Source organism: Adiantum capillus-veneris, chromosome 30, assembly GCF_014529385.1.
Source record: "Adiantum capillus-veneris isolate H3 chromosome 30, ASM1452938v2, whole genome shotgun sequence".
NCBI classification, from domain to species: domain Eukaryota; kingdom Viridiplantae; phylum Streptophyta; class Polypodiopsida; order Polypodiales; family Pteridaceae; genus Adiantum; species Adiantum capillus-veneris.
This window is the reverse complement of record NC_140960.1, coordinates 31,397,315-31,411,285: the sequence shown is the minus strand read 5'-3', so window position 1 is coordinate 31,411,285 and position 13,971 is coordinate 31,397,315.

The window sequence follows — 13,971 nt, the reverse complement described above, 5'->3', positions numbered from 1 at the left end:
CAAAGGGGGGGCCATCTGCAAAAGATCCATGTGCAACAATGGGCTAAAAAGACCCTAAGGTTCATCCCATTAAGACTTCCAAAATGCTAAGGTTCCAAAATTCAAAGGTTGTGTCCAAACGTCAACCCTAGGGGAAATTGGATGCTTTGTGTGTAACTAAAAAGTCTTTGCATATCCCTACATGGGAAGGGGCGAGCCCTTCTTCTAGGGGATGAGAAAGAAAGTCACACACACACACACACACACACACACACACAAACACACACACAGGCTCCCTTTACACAAAGGGAATTAGGGACACATGTCAGCTCCCTAGCCCAGATGCCCACAAGGTGTGCCCAATTGCTATTGGATGACCCTTGAAGTGGACCAATGAGAAATAGGCTAGAGTAAATTTATCCTAATTAATTTTAAAACACTTAATAAAAAGAACCAATGAGAATTAAGTCTCCTAGAAGACTATTGGACAGTCTCCCAAGGGGTCCAATGAGCATTCAAGAGCCCAATGGCTTGCCTGATTCCTATTGTCCAGGAGGCAAAGGGGTCCAATGAGAGTTTAGTTTAATTATTAAATTACCTAAAGCTCTCACAAAAGGGGAAAGGGGGACACATGTCAGAAAGCTATCACTTATGCTGCTTAATAGCCATTGGCATGACTTGGGGAGGTCCAATAGGGAGCCTGCAAGAGCAAATAGCAAGAGGGCTCGCCCAAGAGAGAGAGGGGGCTGATTTTTGCAAGGCATTATCACACACACACTCACACAATCTCATGTGTGAAGAAAGAGAAGACTATCTCTTCCCAAGCTTTAATGGAGAGCTCATCACCTACTCCAAGCTTGTGAGATAGAAGCCTACATCGACACACTCTTGGCTTGTGGATGAAAATCCAACCAAGAGCCAAGCTTCAATGCATGCTCATCTCCTCTACCAAGCTAATTACTAAGCTAAAGCTATGCTAATATGAGTGATTATGTGAGGAGATGTACATCTTTCTCGTAAGATACTCCTTCTTCCTCTCAATCTACTCTCATACCCTACTAGCTCTCACCATCTTCGAAGGTGTGTGAGGTCTTGGGTCTGAGAACGGGGATAATTAAAGTTTTGTTTACTAAGTGTTTTGCTTAGTGCATGAAGCTTTCATCTTCATTGCACTAGCTAGTCTTGAAGGAACACAAAGAATTGTATTGTACAATGTCTCTCTTGATGGGAGAAACCATAATACAAAGCCTTTTGGAGGGGGGACCGGCTCCATGCAAATCCGGTCCTCAACTGTTGTCAATAGCTTAATTTCTCTCTCTTTTGAAAGTATTGTTGATGCTATCTAACTAGGTGTTATGATTTTTGTTGCTCTCTCCACCCAAACACTCTTGTAATTCTCATTAGGAATCCATTCTAATGAAATGCCTACTATGTTCATGCTAATTTCCGCTACACATAAGTTATTAGGCCATTAAAATGTTGTTCGGCACAGACGAGATAGAGGGTTGATAGCATAGGCAGCCGCCTTCTGCACGGTGTGGGCTCATTCTAAATGGAAGGTGTGCATGTGTGTAATGAATAAGGAAGAGAAGACAGAAAGAAGGCAGAGAAGGCAGCACTAAGGTCGCCATGTAGTAGTGGACGCCCTGCAGCTAGAGTAGGTGGTTGGGGAGGGCGCGCGGTGCCAGTATGCCGAAACAGGTGGAGTTTGGTGGTTTGTGACTTCTACATGATGCAAATAATGCATGATGAAAATAGTGTCAGCGAATTGAGAGCCGGGTAGGCTACAGTTAGTTCGAAGGGAGTATGACTGGTAGTACATGAGCACCCGCGTTTTCATTGGAAGTCAAAGATGGCGCCAAGATCACAGGGCATGGGGGGTTTGGATGGATAGTGGGCGGCTGTGTTGTGCGCCACAAACCACTGGTGGTGTGTGGAGTGGCGACTGAGGGGGAGAGAGAGAAAGAGAGAAAGAGGGTGCCATGCATGGCAAGCGGGTTGTTGAAAATGAGAGAGAGAGAGAGAGAGAGAGAGAGAGAGAGAGAGAGAGAGAGAGAGAGAGAGAGAGAGAGAGAGAGAGAGAGAGAGAGATCAGAGAGAGAGAGAGTGAGAGAGAGGTACACCATGCAGCCAGAAGCGTGTGAGTATGGTTGTTACTATGTGTGTGGGGGTTCCAGTAGGTCAAAGAGAGAAAGACGGCTGGCTACTACGATGCATGATGATACTACAGTGCCCTCGGTGGGTATTGATGGTGCAAGAGTGAGTTGCATGGCGGCCTGCGCATCTCTGGGAGACATGGTTTGGAGAGGGGGTAAGTGAAGTTGACCTTACACTGGTAGTGCTGTGAGGGGTCTGCTTGCATAGGCGAGGTGGTTGTATAAACCTACCACTACAAGCTGGAAAGCATGTGCCATCAACGATGGTGAGGTTTGTGTTTGGTGCATGGGAAGGGATAACTGCAGTTGAGTAGGTCAAAAAGACCAAACGGACAAGAGCTTGGTCGTGGGACTGAGGAGCGCAGAAACTCGCTGCATGGCAGCCTATGCATGGTGGAAAACTGGCTGCTTGACGGCGCAGCCATGCAATGATTGAGCTTCCGCTTTTTTTTAAAAAAATATATTCTTTATTTATTTTGGTCGTGCGTCGGCTACTAGCAATGCTACTGAAATTTGGCCCTGCCCATGCAATCGAGTGGCGATTGCTGCATGGTGTCCTTCGAGTGGAGTTGTTCAAGTTGGTACTTGTTGATCGGTTGGCATGCGAGGGGTAGAGGGTTTGGGGAAGGGGTGGAAGCCGAATGGCTCAGGCCGGTGCTCGTGATATGGAGAACGAGTTACACTAGGCAGCCGGTAGTGCATGATACAAGCCATAGGAGCTCGAGGGCGGCTTGTGGGTGGGTTGTGCAGGCAACCCCTGGGTTTATGTTAGGGATTTTTCCATAGTCAGTGAGCGGGCATTCCACGATGGAGTAAGCAGAAAGTCACCCGGAGAAGAAAATGAAGGAGTAGAAATAAAACTCTTTGGTTGCAGAGGAGGCGCCATGATGATGGCGAGCCTTTAGCAGATGCCCGAAGGTCGACCCTCTTGAATATGAGATTGCGATGTGAAAATTCTCTTTTCTGTTCATTTCGGTTCCTTCTTTCGTTCTCGGAGTGCTATTTTTCCATATTTATCCTACTATATATATGTATGTATATACTTGCTCGTATTATATAATTATATCCAAAGCACACACTTAATATATAATCTCTTATGCATATTGTGGATTAAGCTAAGCAGGTTTAAATTCGCGTCTTAAATTTAGTCAACTAATTCAAGGTATAAATACATAATTAAGGAAAAATACATGCACTGACTACGCAATACTTACATTAATATTTCTCAATAACAAGACCTCTCTCCTAATATTTTCAGCAAAAATAAAAATAAACAAAAGGAAAAAAAATAGAATGAACCGTTCATATTCTGCTGCACATCGAAGGCCTTTGTTGATATGATGAACAACATCCCAAGAACAACCCTTCCGCTCTGATACCACTGCTACAATCAGAGCGTGGAGAACCCTGCAAAATATCGAGAATCGTGCACTACAGACCATAAACGATAAATATTGCATACCTGGCAGATCCACAAGCACAAAATAGAAGTTGTACACGAATATAGAGAGATAGCGAGCGAGAGAGAAGAAGAGAATATGTAACATTTAATGGCCTAAAATCTTTTGTGTAGCGGAATTTAGCATGAACATAGTGGGCATTTCATTAGAGTTGATTCCTAATGAGAATTACAAGAGTGCTTGGGTGGAGAGAGCAACAAAAAGCATAACACCTAGTTAGATAGCATCGACAATACTTTCAAAAGAGAGAGCAATTAAGCTATTGACAACAGTTGAGGACCGGATTTGCATGGAGCCGGTCCCCCCTCCAAAAGGCTTTGTATTATGGTTTCTCCCATCAAGAGAGACATTGTACAATACAATTCTTTGTGTTCCTTCAAGACTAGCTAGTGCAATGAAGATGGAAGCTTCATACACCAAGCAAAACACTTAATCAAACACAACTTGAATTATCCCCGTTCTCAGACCCAAGACCTCACACACCTTCGAAGATGGTGAGAGCTAGCAGGGTATGAGAGTAGATTGAGAGGAAAAAGAAGTATCTTACGAGAAAGAAGTACATCTCCTCACATAATCACTCATATTAGCATAGCTTAGCTTAGTAATTAGCTTGGTAGAGAAGATGAGCATGCATTGAAGCTTGGCTCTTGGTTGGATTTGCATCCACATGCCAAGAGAGTGTTGATGTAGGCTTCTATCTCACAAGCTTGGAGTAGGTGATGAGCTCTCCATTAAAGCTTGGGAGGAGATAGAGTATTTTCCCTTCACACATGGTCAAGTGTGAGAGTGTGTGTGTCAATGCCAAGCAAAAATCAGCCCCCCCCCTCTCTTGGGCGAGCCCTAGCTGCTAAGTAAGTCTTGCTTTTGCCTCATTGGACCTCCCCAGGTCAAGCCAATAGGGATTAAGCAGCATAAGTGATAGCCTTCTGACATGTGTCCCCCTTTCCCCTTTTGTGAGAGCTTTAGGTAATTAAATAATTAAACTAAACTCTCATTGGACCCCTTTGCCTCCTGGCCAATAGGAATCAGGCAAGCCATGGGGCTCCTGAATGCTCATTGGACCCCTTGGGAGACTGCCCAATAGTCTTCTAGGACACTTAATTCTTATTGGTTTCTTTTATTAAATGTTTTTAAATTAATTAAACTAGATTTACTCTAGCTTAATTCTCATTGGTCCACTTCAAGGGTCTTCCAATAGGAATTGGGCACACCTTGTGGGCATCTGGCCTAGGGAGCTGACATGTGTCCCTCATTCCCTTTGTGTAAAGGGAGCCTGTGTGTGTGTGTGTGGCTTTCTCTCTCATCCCCTAGCTTTGGGGCTCGCCCCCTCCCATGTAGGGATATGCAAAGACTTTTAGGGCACACACTAAGCATCCAATTTTCCCTAGGGTTTGACCTTTGGACACAACCTTTGAATTTTGGAACCTTAGCATTTTGGAAGTCTTAATGGGCTGAACCTTAGGGTCTTTTTGGCCCATTGTTTCACATGGCTCTTTTGCAGATGGCCCCCCCTTTGGATCCCTATTTTCCCTCCTTTGGATCCCTATTGTGGCCGGTCTGCTAACTTAACCAATATTCTAGCTTTTTCTCCCTTGGCACTTCCCCACATTAAATGATCAGTTTAATATGAGAAAATCATTTAGGAGAATTAGATATTGATTATTATGACATTACCTCTCTCTTGAAATCATAGTCGTCCTCGACTATGGTGTAGAGAAGATAAAGCATACGCATGAGTCCTTTTCTTAGCGGGTAGAGGATCCCTATGTTACCCTACGACATCATTCCATAATGGATGACTAGTCCATTTGGCGCTTGAGAGCCTGAGGCTGCCGCAAGCATGTCTGCACATTAGTCCTATCAGTCTTCCATAGTAGAGTGACAAGCTCTACTTTGGTGTTTGGGAGACGTCGTCCCCACAAACTTGATCTAAGCATGCATACTACTTCATTTTTGTGCACAAATAAAGAAAAAGAGAGTCTTATAAGACAAAAATTTTTGTTCATTTTTATCATTTTGTACATTTGCTTACTCTTGGGAAACATTGTAAGCATTGACAAGGTTTAGGTTATCCTTTAATTGTATGCCTTGCACCCATCTAGCATCTTCAAAAGGATAATTCTTAAACTTAATAAGATATCGTCTGATAGTCTTACCGCCTCTTAATACCTTGTCTTCATGTCGGAGAATGGACTCGGGCTGCAGCACCTCCTCGTGGTCCTCGATCTCCGGTGGGTCTTCAATAGTTGGTTCTTGAGGTGGCTCTCCTTTGTAAGGCTTTAAGAGGCTCACATGAAAAGCATTGTGTATGAGCCAATGATTGGGCAACTTAAGTTGATAGGCCATCTCATTGATTGGCCTAAGAATCTGGAAGGGACCATAGTACCTTTTTGCTAGTTTAGCATAGTACTTTTGGTGGCCCGTAGGATTCTTGCCCGTAGTGTGCCTTAATCGAGCCTTAGGAAACTTTAACAAGACCCAATCGTTTTCTTTAAAGGCTTGGGCTCTTCTGTGCTTGTCAGCAGCAGCCTTTTGCCTTTGCTGTGAGATAGAGATAGCATCCTTAATCTTTTGGAAAGATTCTTGTAGGTCTCGGCTATACTCATCTGCAGCGAAGATCTTCCCATGTACCTTAAGTAGCAAGGGACTTTTTGACCTTCCCTCAATTACCTCGAAAGGTGCTTTTCCTGTAGAAGTATGTACAGTGTTATTGTAAGCATACTCTACTAAGGGTAAGTACTTCTCCCATTGGGATCTTTGATCTACTTCCGTTACATAGGCTTTTAGTAGATCGAGAATAGTTAGGTTAGCTATTTCACTTTGGCCATCAGTTTGTGGATGATAGGCCGAAGAGAAGTTTAGCCTTGTTCCTAAATTCTCAAAGAGACCCTTCTAGAAATTACTGGTCATTCTAGGGTCTCTATCTGACACTATGGACATTGGCAAGCCATGGTACTTGAAAATTTGTGAAATGAAGAGGGTTGCCATTTGATGGGCTTTGATAGTCTTTTTGACAGGTATAAAATGAGCTTGTTTACTGAACCTGTCTACTATCGTCCATATTCCCGTATTCCCATGGATAGACTTAGGCAATCCAAAGATAAAATCCATGGATATGCTCTCCCACGGTGAATTAGGGATTGGCAAGGGTTGAAGCAATCCAAGTTGCTTCCCTCTATCAAATTTTGTCTTTTGACATACCACACATTTGGAAACATACTCATGTATGTTCACTTTCATGGTAGGCCAATAGAAATATGTTTCAATTCCCTTTTGGGTAGACTGAATCCCTCTATGCCCCGCATATGGGGGAGCATGAGATTCATATATTACTTTCTCACGTAGTGAGTTAGTAACGCATAGTCTATTGCCATAGAGAAGATAACCATCTTGTAAAGTAAATGGTTCTTCTTTCTTCCCTAATGCAAGGGCTGAAATCACATCTCTAAAATCGGGATCAATAGCATACTCATCTATCATTAAAGATAGATCATTGTGAATTGCTATGGAAACCGCATTCACTCTCGGTCGTCTTGAGAGTGCATCGGCTATTTGATTATGCTTGCCAGCAATGTGAGCAATATGAAAATGAAATTGCGAAAGGAAATTTGCCCACCTCATTTGTTTGTCGGAGAGCTTGGTCTGCGTCATGAAGTACTTAAGACTTTGGTGATCCGTTCGCAGAATGAAAGGAGTCCCCAATAAATAGTTCTTCCATGAGTCTAAGGCATGTAGAACTGCAAGGAGTTCTTTTTCGTATATGCCTAGAGCTTGCTCAACAGGGTCGAGCCTTCGACTCTCATAGCCTATGGCGTGCCCTTCTTGGAGCAAACAGCCCCAAGGCAATCACCACAAGCATCACATTGGACCTCAAATGGTTTTGAGAGATCCGGTAGTGTAAGCACAGGTTGAGAGATAAGCTTTTCTTTAAGCTTTTCGAAAGCATTGTTCTCCTTAGCAGACCACGTATACTTAACATTTTTCTTTGTTAGGTCATGTAATGGTCCCGCAATTTGTGAGAACTTTTCTATGAAGCGTCTATAGTATGCACACATACCTATAAAGCTTCTTAGTTCATGAAGATTCCTTGGTTTAGGCCATCCTTTTATTACCTCTAACTTGGATGGATCCATTTGGATTCCATCTTGAGAGATAATGTGACCTAAATATTGAATCTCTTGCAAGAAAAATTCACTTTTCTTTCGATTAACATAAAGTTTATTCTCTCTTAAAACTTGAAATATTACCTGGAGGTGTTGCTTGTGTTCCTCTAATGAATTAGAGTAGATGATAATATCATCAAAGAACACTCCAGTGAAGGTTCGATGAGGCCTGAACAGCTTCTCCATCAAGCGGTTGAATGTGGCTGGTGCATTAGTCAAGCCAAAAGGCATGACAATGTATTCGTAAAGACCAAATGTAGTACGAAATGCGGTCTTTACAATGTCTTGATCAACTATCCTTATTTGATGATAGCCACTTTTTAGGTCAATCCTACTGAAGTAGGTCGATCCTTGTAGCTTATCAAATAGGTCTTCTACCCGTGGAACGGGAAACCTATTCTTGATAGTGATCCTATTTAGTGCTCTATAGTCGACACACATACGATATGTGCCGTCTTTCTTTTGCACTAATAGCACAGGTGAGCAAAATGGAGATGAGCTAGCCCTAACCATGCCCTTCTCAATTAACTCATGCACTTGCCGCATAATCTCCTCTTGTTGAGCTTGAGAAACTCTATAAGGAGGTTTGTTAGGCGGTGAACTTCCTGGAAGAAGTTCAATTGCATGGTCGTCATTACCTCGTTTAGGAGGTAGCTCACAAGGGATGTCGTCAATAAAGACATCTTGAAACCCCTTGAGAAAATTGGATAACTCTAATTCCTTTTGGTTGCTTTTTTATTTTTTTTTGCTAAAGCATTAGGTTCATTTTGAGAATCTTTAACAAAAATCATGTACACGGAAATAGAGCTCTTTATTGACTTGTTGAAAGCTGGTGTATGTACAATGGGGATGGTGTTACCCATCTCCCTAGCATCTATATACATGTCCTTTTCCCTGAACTTAAAGGAGATTCTCCTTTCAGGAAATTTAACATGGGCAGCCAGACGGTCAAACCATGGTGCCCCTAGGATTACATCCTCATGCTTGAGAGGAGAGATAAAGAAGTCCTCTTTGTCCACATAGCCTTGGACATGAAGCCTCAATTTCCCGATTAAGGGAGTGACTGAAGCTTCTTGCCCCTTGAAGGCACTGTCTGCGGGTAGGATATCTCCCATCTCGTAGGATTGTATGCCTAGCTTGGTGGCTAACTCCATAGATATAAAATTGTGAGTAGAACCAGGGTCAAAGAGAATAAAAGCATCATGTTCTCTTACCTTTCCCCAAGCATGGCATAGAGGAGATCCTTTGTGGTGAGTTTGGTGAATCTCCTCCTCTTGGATTTCAACCAAAGAAGCTCTAGGAGGATCTTGGCGGTTGTTCTTTTGGGGACAAGCGCGGTACGCATGCCCTTGTTCGCCGCACTTGAAACACCGGTTATCTTTACGATAACGCTCAAGCTCTTCAGGAGAGAGTTTATTCTTTCCTTTGTAAACTCCCTTCTCTTTAGCTTTGTTGGAATTGCCCTTAGGAGACTTTTGGACATTGTCCTTCCCCTTAGGCTCATTGGAACCCTTGTTTTCCGGGGGCTTATTATTTCTTTTACCCCCCGTTTGGAAATTGATTCATGAGGCCACCATAGTATGGTGTATTACCGCCGATATGGTACGTGGCCTTTGGGAGTTGACATACTCCGCCATTTCTTCGGTTAAGCCCGCACAAAATTGTTGCTTTTGCTCTCCAAAATCCAACTTTTTGAAGACAGTGGCTTTGAGTTGTAGGTCCCAAAACTTGTCTACATATTTGTGGATGGATTCATTGGGAGAGAGCTTTAAGCTTCGCCATTCGGTGAGTACTTTGTCTTTGGCATCGGTGGCCAAAAACTGCTTCATAATGGAAGCTCTTAAAGCCTTCCATGTTCGTGGAGCTTCACCGTTGGCTCGTAGGCTAGACCACCATTGTCTGGCGGACTTTTGAAAGTGCATAGCTACATGGCGTAGCTTAGAGGACTCCGTGAAGCCCTCATCTCCAAACGCCGCATCGAATTGCTGGATAAAGGCCAAAACTTTGTCTGTAGCACCGAAGGTGCCATCATAGGTAAGGAAAGAGATGCTCTTCCCTCCCTCTTTGAATTTCTTCAGCTTGGACGACCTCTTCCATGTGGCATAGGATTTTCTATGGCCTCTTCTTTTTGATGGTTCAAAAGTTGCACCATCACTTTCTTCAGAAGATGAAGAATTTGAAGAAGGTGGAGAAGAGGGTGACCTCTTTCTCGCCTTTTTCTTGTCTTGATCTTTGTCGTCTTCACCATAGCTTTCATAAGAGGAAGAGGATGAAGAAGATGGAGAAGAGGGTGTCCTCTTTCTCGCCTTTTTCTTCTCTTGCTTTTTATCATCCCTCTTTGAATTATGGCGTGGAGAAGAGTATGATGGTCTTCTCCGCTTTGGTGGTGATGGAGAGCGTTTAGCCCGCCGTCTTCGTGGAGCCATCTCCGCCGAGGTGGCGGGAGACTCGCTTCTTTCTCGTTCCTTCGGTGGAGGCTCTTGAGTTCTCCTTTGGGAAGGAGATGCATCATCAAGAAGTAAGTTCTTGAGCCCTTCATATGGATTCTCTTCTTCTTCCCGAATCGGAGAGAGACCTCTTTTGGTAGTCTCACAAGGAGGCTTCCTAGGTGTTCTCTCGTCATGGTGATGAGCTTGGAGAATCCCGTGAGCACGGAGCTGCCGTTGCACTTCACTTTGGAGAGATGGATTGCCCATGGCTTGTTGAAGCCTAGAAACAAGATAATTAACAAGCATTGAAGCATCATTAGTAGCTTGCTCATGAGCAAAATCAAAGTTATCAACATTAATTTCACTCTCTTTAATATTGTCAGCCATTCTAACAACTTTTTGGTGTAAACTTTTTAGGTGTACTTTGGCACTTCAAGCCCTAGTTGCTACTCCTCTTTACCCCTTTAGAAAAAGCACTCAAGCTACTGTACCCGCGGCTCGAATACCATTAATTGCAAGGAATAGAAGAGAGGGTCTTTCGACACCGAAACAGCAACGGCTCCTGTCAAGCTTCTAATAGCTCAATAGTGGTTAAGCCGTAGGCAAGCCCCGTAGGACTCCACTATTAAGACCATAGCTCTCGACGGTGATGCCCCGTTAACTGCACAAAGGCAGGCGCACTGCAAGGCTGAAAAATCCCTATTCTACTTACTCACAGGCAATTAATAATACCAACCATTTGTAGCTAGCTTGAGGACCTCCCTTCTTGAGCAAGAAAAGAGAAACCTTGAGCTCTGATACCAATGTAACATTTAATGGCCTAAAATCTTTTGTGTAGCGGAATTTAGCATGAACATAGTGGGCATTTCATTAGAGTTGATTCCTAATGAGAATTACAAGAGTGCTTGGGTGGAGAGAGCAACAAAAAGCATAACACCTAGTTAGATAGCATCGACAATACTTTCAAAAGAGAGAGCAATTAAGCTATTGACAACAGTTGAGGACCGGATTTGCATGGAGCCGGTCCCCCCTCCAAAAGGCTTTGTATTATGGTTTCTCCCATCAAGAGAGACATTGTACAATACAATTCTTTGTGTTCCTTCAAGACTAGCTAGTGCAATGAAGATGGAAGCTTCATACACCAAGCAAAACACTTAATCAAACACAACTTGAATTATCCCCGTTCTCAGACCCAAGACCTCACACACCTTCGAAGATGGTGAGAGCTAGCAGGGTATGAGAGTAGATTGAGAGGAAAAAGAAGTATCTTACGAGAAAGAAGTACATCTCCTCACATAATCACTCATATTAGCATAGCTTAGCTTAGTAATTAGCTTGGTAGAGAAGATGAGCATGCATTGAAGCTTGGCTCTTGGTTGGATTTGCATCCACATGCCAAGAGAGTGTTGATGTAGGCTTCTATCTCACAAGCTTGGAGTAGGTGATGAGCTCTCCATTAAAGCTTGGGAGGAGATAGAGTATTTTCCCTTCACACATGGTCAAGTGTGAGAGTGTGTGTGTCAATGCCAAGCAAAAATCAGCCCCCCCCCTCTCTTGGGCGAGCCCTAGCTGCTAAGTAAGTCTTGCTTTTGCCTCATTGGACCTCCCCAGGTCAAGCCAATAGGGATTAAGCAGCATAAGTGATAGCCTTCTGACATGTGTCCCCCTTTCCCCTTTTGTGAGAGCTTTAGGTAATTAAATAATTAAACTAAACTCTCATTGGACCCCTTTGCCTCCTGGCCAATAGGAATCAGGCAAGCCATGGGGCTCCTGAATGCTCATTGGACCCCTTGGGAGACTGCCCAATAGTCTTCTAGGACACTTAATTCTTATTGGTTTCTTTTATTAAATGTTTTTAAATTAATTAAACTAGATTTACTCTAGCTTAATTCTCATTGGTCCACTTCAAGGGTCTTCCAATAGGAATTGGGCACACCTTGTGGGCATCTGGCCTAGGGAGCTGACATGTGTCCCTCATTCCCTTTGTGTAAAGGGAGCCTGTGTGTGTGTGTGTGTGGCTTTCTCTCTCATCCCCTAGCTTTGGGGCTCGCCCCCTCCCATGTAGGGATATGCAAAGACTTTTAGGGAACACACTAAGCATCCAATTTTCCCTAGGGTTTGACCTTTGGACACAACCTTTGAATTTTGGAACCTTAGCATTTTGGAAGTCTTAATGGGCTGAACCTTAGGGTCTTTTTGGCCCATTGTTTCACATGGCTCTTTTGCAGATGGCCCCCCCTTTGGATCCCTATTTTCCCTCCTTTGGATCCCTACTGTGGCCGGTCTGCTAACTTAACCAATATTCTAGCTTTTTCTCCCTTGGCACTTCCCCACATGAAATGATCAGTTTAATATGAGAAAATCATTTAGGAGAATTAGATATTGATTATTATGACAGAATATAAGCAGGCGCACCGCCTAGGGCGGAGTGCTACGCCTGGCACGGTGAGAGGGGAGGGAGGAGAGAAGAGAAGAAGACACAAGCACTGGGTGCAATCTCCCCCCGTGCAAGAGTGACCATTTTCCTCTTGCACGTATTTAATTTATAGATTCTTGAATGGTCAAAGTGAGTACAAATTGGCCGATCGATCATAAATGGCCAAAGCTCATAAAGAGCACTTGAATAATAAAATGTACATAAAATATGATATCCTTTTGCAATAGCTTAGCTCGGTCAAGCCTTTTCCACCTGTCACAGCTGCAATAAATAATAAGATATCAATTCCATAACAGTCTTGGCCTTTATCCAGCAATTCGTTGCGGCGTTTGGTGATGAGGGCTTCACGGAGTCCTCTAAGCTACGCCATGTAGCTATGCACTTTCAAAAGTCCGCCAGGCAATGGTGGTCTAGCCTACGAGCCAACGGTGAAGCTCCACGAACATGGAAATCTTTAAGAGCTTCCATTATGAAGCAGTTTTTGGCCACCGATGCCAAAGACAAAGTACTCACCGAATGGCGAAGCTTAAAGCTCTCTCCCAATGAATCCATCCACAAATATGTAGACAAGTTTTGGGACCTACAACTCAAAGCCGCTGTCTTTAAAAAGTTGGATTTTGGAGAGCAAAAGCAACAATTTTGTGTGGGCTTAACCGAAGAAATGACGGAGTATGTCAACTCCCAAAGGCCACGTACCATATCGGCGGTAATACACCATACTATGGTTGCCTCACGAATCAATTTCCAAACGGGGGCTAAAAGAAATAATAAGCCCCCGGAAAACAAGGGTTCCAATGAGCCTAAGGGGAAGGACAATAACCAAAAGTCTCCTGAGGGCAACTCCAACAAAGCTAAAGAGAAGGGAGTTTACAAAGGTAATAACAAACTCTCTCCTGAAGAGCTTGAGTGTTATCGCAAGGATAACCGGTGTTTCAAGTGCGGCGAACAAGGGCATGCGTACCGCGCTTGTCCCCAAAAGAACGACCGTCAAGATCCTCCTAGACCTTCCTTGGTTGAAATCCAAGAGGAGGAGACTCACCAAACTCATCACAAAGGATCTCCTCTATGCCATGCTTGGGGAAAGGTAAGAGAACATGATGCTTTTATTCTCTTTGACCCTGGTTCTACTCACAATTTTATATCTATAGAGTTGGCCACCAAGCTAGGCATACAATCCTACGAGATGGGAGATGTCCTACCCACAGACAGTGCCTTCAAGGGGCAAGAATCTTCAGTCACTCCCTTAATCGGGAAATTGAGGCTTCATGTCCAAGGCTATGTGGACAAAGAGGACTTCTTTATCTCTCCTCTCAAGCATGAGGATGTAATCCTAGGGGCATCATGGTT